The following is a 13,465-nucleotide window of genomic DNA, read 5'->3' as shown; positions in this document are numbered from 1 at the left end:
AAATGCAAGAAATTGTGTCATTTTGCAGAAGTTAGCTGTGCCAAGTCCGTACAGGAGATGACAGTGGATTGTCAAACAGAGCTAGAATCAGTGTTTCTGGGAGCAACTCACGGTCAATCTGAAACAGTAAAACCATGGTAAGTCAAACTTCAGATAGAAGAAAATGTTTTGAAATTTAAGATTGATTACAGGGCAGATGCCACTGTGATATCTGATGCAAGCTATAATAGTTTCACACATAAGCCTCAGCTTCAAAAAAACAAATGCCATCTTAAGCAGCCCAGGTGGTCCATTGCATTGCCTTGGCCAAATCAAAACAGAAGTCAACTATAAGAAGCAGACATACTGCCTTACACTGTGCATGTTTAGAGGAGCTCTAGGGGGCAATCTTTTGGGATGGAGTGCAGCCATCAGCATGGGTCTAATAAAGAGAATTGAAGAGATGAAGGAGAGTGTGCTTGGCTCAGTGGGGCTCCTGAAATGTAAACTTGTCAAGATAACACTTAAAGAGACAGTTGAGCCATATAGCATAAATGTAACAAGATGAGTGCCCATCCCATTATTAGCAAAAGTGGAAAGAGCTAAAAAAGATGGAAGAACTAGAAGTGATCGAGGAAAGTTTTGAGCCAACACCATGTATACCAATGGTTCCAGTTTTTAAAATAAATGGGAATGTTAGAATTTGTGTAGACTTGAAACAACTAAATGAAGATGTGGTGCATAAGAAATATGTTTTACCAACCACTGATGATGTCATTCCAAGATTGGTTAGAGCAATAGTGTTCTCTAGCCTGGATACAGCCAGTGGTTTCTGGCAAGAACTCCTTTGGATGAAGCCAGTAGGAAGTTGACAACTTTTATAATGCCCTTCAAAAGACATTGTTTCCGTTGTCTTCGAATTGGAATGACTAGTGCACCGGAAATTTTTCAAAAGAAAATGTCTGATTTGCTGAATGTTTTTTTTGCTTCATGGACAATATTCTTGTTTATACCTGTAGATGCACACAGGAAGAACAAGATCAAAGATTAACAGATGTGCTGAAGGTCATTAAAGCATCAGATCTAAAATTAAACAAAGAAAAATGTCTATTTAATAAAAGCGAACTTACTTTGTGAGGCATAACATTAGCTATGCAGGAGTGAGCCCTGACCCCAAAAAGGTCAGTGCAATTGTAGATCTTGAAATGTGCACGTAATTCACATAACTAAATGTAAAAAGAATATCACAGAACTAAACGGATACTTGGCATGATTAACTATCTTTGCAGGTACTTGCCGAACAGCACTACTGTACTGCAACCACTAAATGAGTTTCTAAAATCCGATGTTGTTTGGTCATGGTAAAAAGTCAAGATGATGTAGTTAAGGCTGTAAAGGACACACTGACACGTGCCCCAATTTTGACATTTTATGATATGTGAAAGCCAACGATAGTAAGTGTTGATGCTAGTAGCTATGGCATTGGGGTAGTGCTACTTCAGGAGTATGATGCCAAGATGTTGCCAGTTGCGTTTTGTACCCTAATTACAGCAGAAAGAAATTACACCCAGATAGAGTGCCTGACTTTTGCATAAGCTTGTTCTCTCGGTATCTTGTCAGGTTTAGATTTATTTAAATTATTGACTGATCATACACCATTAGTCCCATCGATTAATAGGAAAAATCTGGACGATGTTTCCCTTCAGTGCCAGAGATTATGAAGGATGATGCACTGTAAACCCACAGCTGTGTACATCCCAGGCAAAATGTTTCTCATAGCTGACACTCTATCATGAAATTGATTTACCACAAACCTTATGACCTGGAAGAAGAGGCTGAAACTTTTATTGCATCAATCTAAGTGCTTCACATGAGAAGATACAGCAGATTATAAAAGCCACAAAAAAAATTAGGAAATGCAGCTGATGTTGAAATATACTTGCCAAGGCTGGCCAAGATATATAAAAGCCATATCTTTAAATGTTAGCGCATACTTTAGTCAGAAAAGCCGTCTCATTGAATTCAAAGGAATGTTGTTGCATGGACAGAAAATCACAATTCCACCCAGTAAGAGAGGTTAAGTACATGAAGGCCCCTAAGAGCTTACCAAGTGCCGGGAAAGAGCCAGACCCTCTGTTTGGTGGAAGAGACATAAAAGAAGAGGTGAGTCAGTGAAGTCAGTGTCAGAAACAGAGAGGCAAACTCAATGCAAAGAGACATTGATGACCCTGGCAACGTATTGACACAGTCTTGTGTGACGTTAAGGGTCAACAGTACCTTGTGATCATAGACTGCTTCTCAAATTATAGAAATTGCAAATTTGGCTGACATCTCTAGCAGAAGTGTAGTTGGGAAGCTGAAAATCATTCTTTGGCATAACAGAACATTTATGATCAGATAATGTCCAACAGAATTTAAAGCATTTGAAAGGGGATATAGTTTTGACTATATAATGTCCAGCCCCCATTTCCCCCAAGCTAATGGAAAGGCGGAAAAGGCAGTTCAAACAGCAAAGGAAATTTTGAAACAGGACCATTCGTTCCTGGCCCTACTCACATACAGGGCCACACAAATTGCAGCTACAGGTTGTAGCCCTATGCAGATGCTTATAGGACACTAGATACACACCACTGTCTCAGCGCTTCCCAGTCACCTTCACCCAACTTGACTTTAAAACAGGAGCAGAGGAGGACAGAAAAACAAAACAATCCTATCGCTACTATGGCACAAAGTCAAATCCCATGCCCCACTTAAACCTGGAGACCTGGTATGTCTAAAACAGGAGAAGGACAACGCAAGGCCTACTACAGCAGTGGTAAAACATCAAGCAGAACAGCCAGGAACAGAAGAGGGAGAGTTCAGGAGGAATAGGAAACACTTACAGGTGATTCCGGATTCTACAGAGACAGCAACTAACATTCCAGAAACACAGGCCAAACTATCACCACAGCCTACTGAGGAGCCTGAGGTGGAACAGCACCCGACAGAAAGCTCACCAGCAACACCCAACGTCACCAACATGCATAGAGCAACAAGATCTGGACAGATAAAAAAAACACCTGTCCGTTATAAAGACTAACAAAAATAAATCTGAAACTTTAGCTTTAAGTAATCATTTAGATACTTTAGAAAAGATACTTGAAATGCTTTAATATGTTTGTTTTAGATTAGAATTCAGATGTTCCTTACAGTATTACATTCATTTTGACTGTTGTGGCTGGGGATCCTGCCCAGCCAGGACACCTGGAAGGACCGGGAGAGGGACAATACCTCCCCCGGGTCACGAGAGGGCAGCTGCCCTGGTCTGCATCGGGGCTATGGGATCAGAGCTTAGAAGTGCAACCTCGATGGGGCCCGTGGCCATCACCAGGGGGCGTCCGGATGATTACAGAGCCTTGGACTGCAGCACTTCTGCCACACCCGGAAGTGCTGCCGAAAGAGAATCCAGGTACACCTGGAGTACTTCTGGGTGCTCATGGAGCACTTCTGCCACACCAGGAAGTGCTATCGGAAGATCATTACGGTGCACATCTGAGGCATTATAAAAGGGGCCACCTCACTCCATTAGATGAGCTGGAGTCAGTAGGAAGAGGATGGAGCTTGTGAGGAGAGGAGTAGAGGCGGCAGAGGAGTTGAGAAGAGACTGTGAGCAGTTTGGGGCTGTTATTGCATTGGGTGGTGGTGTAAAGGCAAGAAGGAAAATAAATGTGTGTGTGTTTGGACATCGGGTGTCTGTCTGTCTGTGTTCTGTCTAAACTTCCACACTGTTCGACATATTCTCTTGAAAGGGGAGATGTGATGTGTTTGATTAACCTTGTGATTAATGTAACTTCTCAACACCCTTAGTTGATCTTGGCTTAGTTACATAATATTAAAGGTATGTTGGGGTGTAACGCAAGTAACGTAGTTGAACACCACCTGTGCGTCCTAATTTTCTTTCTGATTTTATGACAATAACTCTGGCTGAAACAACATTCACTAGGAAAAAAGTAAGGACTACATCTATGTTTTTTGAAGGACAGAAAAGCTAGGAAATATTTCACCCTTTAAATGAGAAGAAGGGAGCTTGGTCACAGGAATACCTGAGGCTGCAAGCAGGAGTTCTACTTGAATAGTTCCAGGGCTTCCAGGCAGTAAGCAAAGCAGTAGTTCCTATGTGCTTTAAAGCTACCACCATTTTACCAGTGTTAAAGAAGTTAACTGTGCCCTGCTTCAACGACTGCCATCCTATCGCACTCATACTTACCATCATGAAGTGCTTTGAGTGGCTGGTCATACAGTACATGAAACCCAGACTCCTCATCACACAAGATGCTCAGCAGTTTGTCTATTGCTCAAAGCATTTCACTGAGGATACTATTTGGACTCTCAACACCTCCTTCTTGGCCAAGAAGGCATAGCAGTGTCTCTACTTCCTGTGGCGGTTGAAGAGGGCCATCACAGAGAATGTTTTGACCAGCTGTGTCACTGTCCAGTACGGGAACAGCAAAGTATCAAACTGTAAGACCCTGCAAAAGGTGGTGCACAGTGCTGAGAAAATCATTAGAAACTCTCTGCCTTCCATCCATCTTGGCCATTTTTCATGGACACTTTGTCCGCAATGTTTCCAGCATTGCTGAGAACCCCTCTCACCATTCCCATGAATATTTTGCCAGATTTTTCAACAGCTTCTTTCCTCAAGCTGTTAGACTCCTCAAAAGTCTTTCATCCTTTCCTGCCAAACCATTTTTTTATGCTGTGTTAACACTTTGATTTAAACATTGTAATCACAATCCCTATTGCACAGGTCCCTTTATGTACCATGTTCTTATTTGCACAGTTTTCTCTGCTGTTGTCACATATCTGTAGGCTTAAAAATGTTACAGTTCGGATGTTTAAAATGTTCTGTCTATATGTACTAGTATTTGCACTGTCCTTTTGTTTGCACTGGTTATATAAAGTATATGCTGCACATATTGTGACCTGTTAGGGGCTGTGCAGAGCCCCAAAGCCAAGACACAATTGAACCTAATACAGTCACAGTTTCAATAGGCTTGTTTATTTTTTAAAAATAAATTATTATAGGTCTCAGTTCCTCACAAGCACAAATTCTATTTTTCTTCCTTCCACCCTTCAAACCTCCACTCCCTTCCAGGTGAGCACTGTTCTTCTCCTTTCTCTTTCCCCTTAATAATGAAGAGCAACTGCTTTTATGCTGCACCTTTGACTGCTTCCAGTACCAGAATATCACAACTAGAAAGCTCATCCAGGTCAGGCAGAACTGTGATACAAAAAGGGATTCTTCTCCCAGCAGCACTCCCTAGTGGCCCTTGAGGAGCCAAACAAGGCTGCCCACAGAACTAAAAGGTGCCATGCAGCCCTACAGGTATTCAAAGTGGAGGCACATCAGACTCATATCACCTCCTGTCATTTGGGAGGAACATCTGTCCATCTCCTTTTGTCCATCCAGCATTTCTTCCTCTCAAATAAGGCAATGAGCAGTGCCCATCCTGGATAGGACACTCATTTGTTTCAGGTGTGGAGCCTTCTCAAGTATGGTCACCAGGCCAGGCATGTTGGGCATCATGCAATACAGATGCCTCTCCACCCATTATTTTGACTTCTATACAAACATCATGGCAGTGAGGAAGAATGTTGAACCCCTGTCTCAAAACATACTTCCATCTCTTCCATTCATTCTTCATGACCTTCCTTCCAGGAAAGCTTAGATGCCACTTCATCCATGACTATATACAGTATACACACTTAGCTATATGTCATCTTACATGCATAGACCTTGCTTTGTCTTATGTTGTAACGTGGTCCCGGGGTGTGCTATTTCGTATCACTGTACCCACTTATGTATACATGATATGACGATAAAATCCATTTGGCTTGACTTAACATTCCTGATCTGGAAATTATTGTGGGGTTTTCTTTAAAGTTATATCAGGCTGGGGTTCCAAAGTCTCAATTAGTCAGCACTCCACTGAATTCAAAGATAAGGAAGAGGAGGATGAGGACAAGAGAACAGAAGTTGTACAGAAATTTACAGGAAGGAAGAAAGGAGTGCCTGTTGTGGTTCTGGACCCCCACTATACAGACAGAGGGTTTCCTTTGTGTATAGAAAGGCCATAATTGGTATTAAGATGCACTGCTTTCTGTTATTTGTGCACTTAAGGTATCCTTTACTACTTAATGTTCTTTTAAATTTTAAACATTTGGGCTTTCTTGGAATTCCTTCTATTCTTAGGGAATGCCTCTGTATAAGCTCTCTTGTTCACAGCAAAAAGCTACTTTAAAATTCATTAGAAGGTACTTACTTTGTTATAGAAATATGTTACTAGTTAGATGTTATATGGGATAAAAAAATAATATTTAAGAAGCAACATTATGGAGAGTCTGAGATAAAAGGGGTTAAAAACTTTATAGAACTGTCCTTTAATGTTGAACAAAGTTCTAAAAATAGTTACCACATGATTTGGCTTACTGTTCAACGATTTCTACCTCCTTCCATCTTGACAGCTATTTATTAAAATAGTCTGGAAGTGGCTTGTGGAGAAGATTTCCTATTCTACCTACACTCAATGAAAACAAAATTATTGTTATGATGTGCTCTTCAATAGCCACTTGTTTTTGGAAATATAATTTCAGCAATAAAAGTATTAAGCCAAGTGCATTTATCTGTCTAGTGTTCAACTCTTTTCATTTCTATGTGGGAAACAGACAAAAGAGGATAGCAGCTACTATAAAACAAGAAAATCCTGAGAGTCTGCGCTCCCTGTAGAATATAGTCACTAAATTGCTAATAATAAATGTAAAAAATAGCAAAAATAATTCTCCCAAAATCATGCTCACACAAAGGCAGATCCTGAAAGTGTATTGCTGAGCAGCCCTTTTACTGTGTGCCTCATCACTAAAGCACAGCAGCTTTATAAACTCATGTCTAGGTAATAAACAAAACAATTTCTTGAAACAAAAAAGGATGGCAAGAAACTCAGAAGAAGGCACAGATCAGTAGGTATGCCTGTTATCTTGTTAACCCATTAAGAGGTTCTGAGGTCAGCAATTTCAAAAAAACTATTAGAGTTTACATGGACTTGTATTGACAATAAAACCATATTTTTGTGAAGTATTGATATAGTGTGATATATTGAACTGCAGTCAGTACACGAGCAACTATCCTCTCACATATAAGAATGTTAGCTATGCTGCCTCTTTAAAATTATGGTTCTCATTTATAGTATTAAAATGTTCCTGGTTTCCATGTAATTTTCAAAAGGAAAGTGAATGGATATATGTAAAGCATTTCGTCTGCTTAAGAGAGTCTCCTTTATATCTATATATATTGTGGAATAATGGGGCCATACAGCTCCACAAATTTGGACATAGACAGGCACAGTGACACACAACTGCAAAACCAATGTGCTCTTTGATTTCGTTTCTCTTGGGGGAAACCTCTTCCCCATTCCCCACAAGTAAAACACAGTCCCACAATACTGCTCAAACCCTTTTCTCTTTGTTTCTCTTTCTCCCTCTCTTTGTCTCTGCTGCCTCCACTCCTCTCCACGTAAACTTTTTCCACCACCTCCCGACTCTGGCTCCTCAAACAGAGCCTCCTTTATACTGAACCCAGAAATGCTCCAGGTGCTCTTTGATCCTCTTCTGGCAGCAGTCCCAGATGTGATGGACGTGCTGCAAGGGCTGTCAGAAGTGCTCCAGGTGAACCTGGATCCTCTTCTGGCCACACCCGGAAGTGCTGTAGTCCAAGGCTCTGGAACTTTTGAGCTACTCAGCTCCAAACCTGTGGCCCCGATGAAATCCTGGGGGATTGCCCTCTCGTGTTCCAGAGGAGGTATTGCTGTAAACATGTTATCTCCCGGCGGCACGGTGGTAGTGCTGCTGCTGCCTCGCAGTTAGGAGACCCAGGTTCACTTCCCAGGTCCTCCCTGCATAAAGTTTGCATGTTCTCCCTGTGTCTGCATGGGTTTCCTCCGGGTATTCCGGTTTCCTCCCACAGTCCAAAGACTTGCTGGTTAGGTGCATTGGCAATTCTAAATTGCCCCCCTAGTGTGTGTGCACCCTGCGGTGGGCTGGTGCCCTGCCTGGGGTTGTTTCCTGCCTTGCGCTCTGTGTTGGCTGGGACTGGTTCCAGCAGACCCCTGTGACCCTGTAGTTAGGATATAGTGGGTTGGTTAATGGATGGATGGATATTATCTCCTCCCAGTCCTTCCATCCGATATGAAATATATATTGTACGACACTGCACTGTATATGCAGATGTATTGTATGAGCCTTGTAATCATAAACATGTCAATATACATATTTTTGCTTGTAAGATAAATGTATTTTTTTATTTTCAATGACAATGTAGAATGAATGTTAATAATGTAAGCAAATGGGCAGCATTAAAATAATTAGCTTCTGTTCTTTGTTGTTGTTTATTTTGCCTTATAGAATTTCTTATATTAGGAATTTGTCAGTTTTCGCATACCCCTTGGGGTCAGAGCACAGTGTCAGCCATTATACAGCACCCCTGGAGCAATTGCAGGTTAAGGGCCTTTTTTAAGGGACAGCAGAGTAGGATCTCATTTGGCAGTAACAGGGATTTGAATCAGCAACCTTATGGATACTGGAGCAGATCCTTAGCCTCTGAGCCACTGCAAGACACCACTCTAAATACCCTAAATACACTTTCATTCCAATGCTACAAACAATGCTGTTTTTGTGAAATTAAATGTACAGGTTATAGGTCCGCCACATAGAAAATGTCATGTGTCTTCCACTGTCTGTCTGGTCTGCTTGTGAACACTAAGATAGCCCATACAACCCTGTTTTAGTCTGGTGATGGACAGTGGCACCCCTGAAAACAGGACATCTGTTTTTTAGAAGCAATTTGCTTAAATTGCAATGTTTTTCAAAAGGAGAGGGAGTTCTTTTCAGTGATTCATTTTGTTCAGTTCACCAAAATTATTTGAATCACTGATATGTTCTAATTTAAAATCTAGAATTGCACCATTACATTGTAACAATTTTAACCACCAAACAATACAAATGATATAAAAAGCAAGCAAAAAAATAAGCATTTCACACTTAATATTATTATTATTATTATTACTGCGGTGGGCTGGTGACCTGCCCGTGGTTTCTTTCCTGCCTTGCGTCCTGTGTTAGCTGGGATTGGCTCCAGCAGCCCCCCGTGACCCTGTAGTTAGGATATAGCAGATTGGATAATGGATGGATGGATTATTATTATTAAGTGGGAATGGGTGATCTTGTGGCCTCGGAACCCCTGCAAATTGTATTTTTTTCTCCAGTCCTCTCAAATTTTTTTTTTCTGTCCTCCTGGTCATCGGACCTTACTTTATTCTTTGTTACTTAATATTGCCTAATTTTATTTTTAAATTTTTCTTTTTTCTTCCATCATCTTGTAAAGCACTTTGAGCTACATAATTTGTATAAAGACATGCTATATAAATGTTTTTGTTGCTGTTATAATAATAATAATAATAGTAATGATAATAACAATACTCTATTGAATTTTGACAAGCAAAATTTCAACAATAAACAAAAAAAGAACGTACAAATAGAAACTTAGAATAATGCACACATCACAATAAAGCTGTGAGAACATTGAAATATGACTAAACAGAATTATTATTAATCTCCCGCAATTTCCTTCTTTTATATCCTGTCCTTTCTGATGCAATCTCCCATACATATATTATTAGTGAACTAAACTGCGATTTAATGTACTTACTGTGTATCTATTATCTGTTAAGTATCTGAAGTACATAAGCCGATTCTTTCAGTGAAGTAGTTCAGCAGTTTGTTCCTTGATTCAGTACATGAACTGATTCTTTCAATGAACTAGTTCAGTGTACTTTACTACGAGTCTCTTGTTTGCAGTTCATGAACAAACTTCTCCAGATCAGTTAGGGGCATACTGGTTCATTCAATCGGTCAGTGGAACCGATCAATGGGCAGTTCTTGGCGTAATCTACCAAGTCAGTCATTAGTTACGTAGTTGTCGCCATGACCATTTTGCTGAAACAGTTTACTGATAGGCTATTTCCTGTCGCAGAATGCTTTATTTTTTCAAACGTAGCACACACTGTACATGCCTCGAAAAGATTTGTTCTTAAACATCACTGAACCAGTACATTTGTTCAGAGAACAAAACAAGTACAAAAGAACTAGTTTGTCTGTTCATTGCACATCACTAACAACAGCTATCGGGGGAAAAAGACAGGAAAAAAACTAACTGATCAGCATCTGCATTGACCATGAAAAAATGGTTTTGCAGCCTGAACTTTATAGACAGGTGAAGGTGAGCGATCCTCACCAAGAACGCAAATCTTGCATTCTGTTATAACTCGGTGAGCCTGTGAAGTCCCTTTTTTTATAATGATGCAGTACTAACTGTGAATCATTTTACAGTACATTTAAGAGTTCAACTTATTTGGGTCGGTCGGCATCTACAATTCATTCACATCTGTTATAATGTCGACTTGAACTCTGAACTAGTGTGTGAATTTTGGAAGAGGGCTGTGGGTGTGTTTTCTACTGTGTAAATTTTCAAGTACATGTACAGGAGTTACAGTGAGTTTAGGGGGAGGAGAGGGATATTCTTTTTTAACGTATATTTATTCTTGCTTACTGAAATTGCCTTATAACTGTTTTTTTAAAACACTGTATATATTAATTTAACTGTTAAAGGCGATTATTTCAAAAAAGGGACATACACTGGGGTGCTTCAGGGATGCTTTTATTAGCCGCCTTACAGTTAGGAAGGTGAGCAGTAGCGATCGGCCTGTTTAAGCATATCGGGTCCATTTCATTGCAAGGTTAGATATCTCAAAATATTTCAGAGTCACATTGAAAATGTTATTATATAGGCATTAATATGGATTTTAAAGATTCCACAGCAAGCCACAGGATATTAGTATTGCTACTGAATAGATGCTATTTTGAAGCACTGCTCACACAGAATGAACTTTTAAACTAGGCATCTCAAACTCATTTCCTAAATGGCTGCGTTATCACCTGATCTTTTTTCAGCCACATTCTCCATTTACCTGAGAGCATAATTATTTAAACTGATGGAGAAATATGACATTGATATGAAGTTATTTAAGCAACAGGGCCTTTAACCAAAGGCATTTACATATTGGATGAAAACAGATCAAATATTTGCATCAAAAAATGACTGCAACAGTGAGAAAATGTTTGTGAACATTTTGGAATTATCTAAGTTCCTACATTTATACAAAATAAAATATGACCTTCAGTATGAATAAAGGCTCCAATTGAATATGTAAATAAATAAAAGAAAATAAATGAATTTATCATTTCCTGTCTTTATTAGGAACAAAAATGTGACGCTTCTGGAAAGCCAATGAAATGACGCTGTTTGATTTGCATGACTTGCTTATCTTCTTTCTTGAATGATCACCTCCTAGTGTATCATTTGTATTACTATGGAAATTTTATGTGATATTTTATATTCATCTCTCTGTGTTTTTTAAACTTGAAGCAGCTTTATCAATGTTGTCCATCAACATACTGAACATGTGGAAGGGCTTCTACCCTTTTTAGCAATTTCAGTATGTTAAATGATTACTTCATAATAACTCTTTCACATTTTTGCTTTATGAATGCAAATGGAATGAGAAGAATATAGTAAATGTTTTACTGACATACTGTGAAATATGTATATCTGAGTAAGTGGTATTCAATGAAGAGACTAACATGATTTTTTGAACTTCAGTATTAAGGCTTTAGCTTTTGTTTTTCACTAAAAGCCATGGTTTCTGAATAAGCATTGGTAAAAGGCATGACTGATTACTTGTCTACAGATTTTCAATTGGTTTCTGACTTAAGTTTCATCTCCCTCTTTTACAAGTAAATATTCCTTCCTTTTCCTTTAAAGCATAACAGAAATTTAGCTGAGCAAGTCTTTCTTGAATGAGCTATATCTTACAGTACAGGCTCAGCTTGTTCCAGTAACACAAGGTGAATCTTATTAACTAAAGATCAGCTGAAGCAATCATACTCAAGATATTTAAGCAGCCCAGAGAAACGATTGTTGAGACCATCTGTCTCAAAGAAGATAATAATATCTACAGATTGAGTGCTTCCAACTAAGCATGAAGCTGATGTGATGTAGGTTTATTATGAATTAGCTTGAAAATATAAAGGGCATATGTTACATACAATGGATTCAGAACATATTCAAGCCTTTATCACATTTTGCTATTTTGCAGCCTTGTGTTAACTCATTAAATAACTTAAATGATTTTTTCCCACATCCAGCAACATTTAACAACCCAGAGTGAAAGTGTAAAAACTGAAATTACTTGGCACATGTATTCAGACCCATTACTCATTACCCCTTTGGAAGCCATTACTCTCTGGATTCTTCTTAGGTATGAGACAAGCTTTGCACACCTAGCTTTGGGGATTTTCTGCCATTCTTCTCTGCAGATTCTCTCAAGCTCTGTCAGGTTGGGTGGAGACCATCAGTGGTCAGCTGTTTTCAGGTCTATCCAGAAACGTTTGATTGGGTTCAGAGTTGTTCCTATGCCCACTCTTGTGCTGTTTTTGCTTTGTACTTAAGGTCATTGTCCTGTTGGAAGGTGAAACGTTGGTCCATTCTGAGGTCTAGAGCACTGTAGAGCTGGGGCCTCATGCATAACGCCATGCATAGAATTCACACTAAAAAAGGGCATATGGACAAAAGCGGAAATGTGTGTACGCACAAAAAAATCCAGATGCATAAATCTGTGCACGCCAACTTACATGTTCTTCCACTCCATAAACCCCAGTCAGCATGAAAAGTAACACCTTCTCTCCGAGTCCTCCCAGAATTATTCCTCTTTTAATATGGAAATCAATATAAATAGCCCCTTATGTTTTGCATTCTGTGAAAAGACAATGGCAAAAGCATGGGGGAAAAAGAAGAATTTCAGTTAATATGAAGTAGAGGCAAGGAAAAACTTACTATTTGTTGGTTTAAACAGTGATATAAACAACAAAAGGATGTTGATCGAGTGATAGAGTGGTGGAGAAACTCGAAAGTTCAAGTTCAGAAAGTCACACAGTGTTAGAAATAAATAAAAAGTGATCAGATATCAAAGTTGCCATGAAAAGGCAAGTCAGAGCTCACCGTCTGAGTGTCATATGGAAGCGTATTAGTGTAAAGAAAAAAGAAAAACAAAGTAGGGACACTGTGGACTCATAAACTTGTTTAATTTACTAGTTTCTCAAATTACATCGTAACTAAAGTAGCATGTTAAATGCTTCGTATTTTGTGCGTTCTTCTTTGTGCTTTATGTGTGTGAATCACTATGTTCTTAAATGGGCATTCTCTTCTGCAGACAGGACACAGAATACATTACATTCATGATACTAAAGCTCTCTGAACAACTTAAATGCTAAAATGTATACTTGATATCATTTTCATAATGATAGGAATTAAAGCATGTATTAAACATTGGGACATGGT

The sequence above is a fragment of the Polypterus senegalus genome, chromosome 3, assembly GCF_016835505.1.
Source record: "Polypterus senegalus isolate Bchr_013 chromosome 3, ASM1683550v1, whole genome shotgun sequence".
Lineage (NCBI taxonomy): Eukaryota > Metazoa > Chordata > Cladistia > Polypteriformes > Polypteridae > Polypterus > Polypterus senegalus.
Note: the sequence above shows the minus strand (reverse complement) of the source record.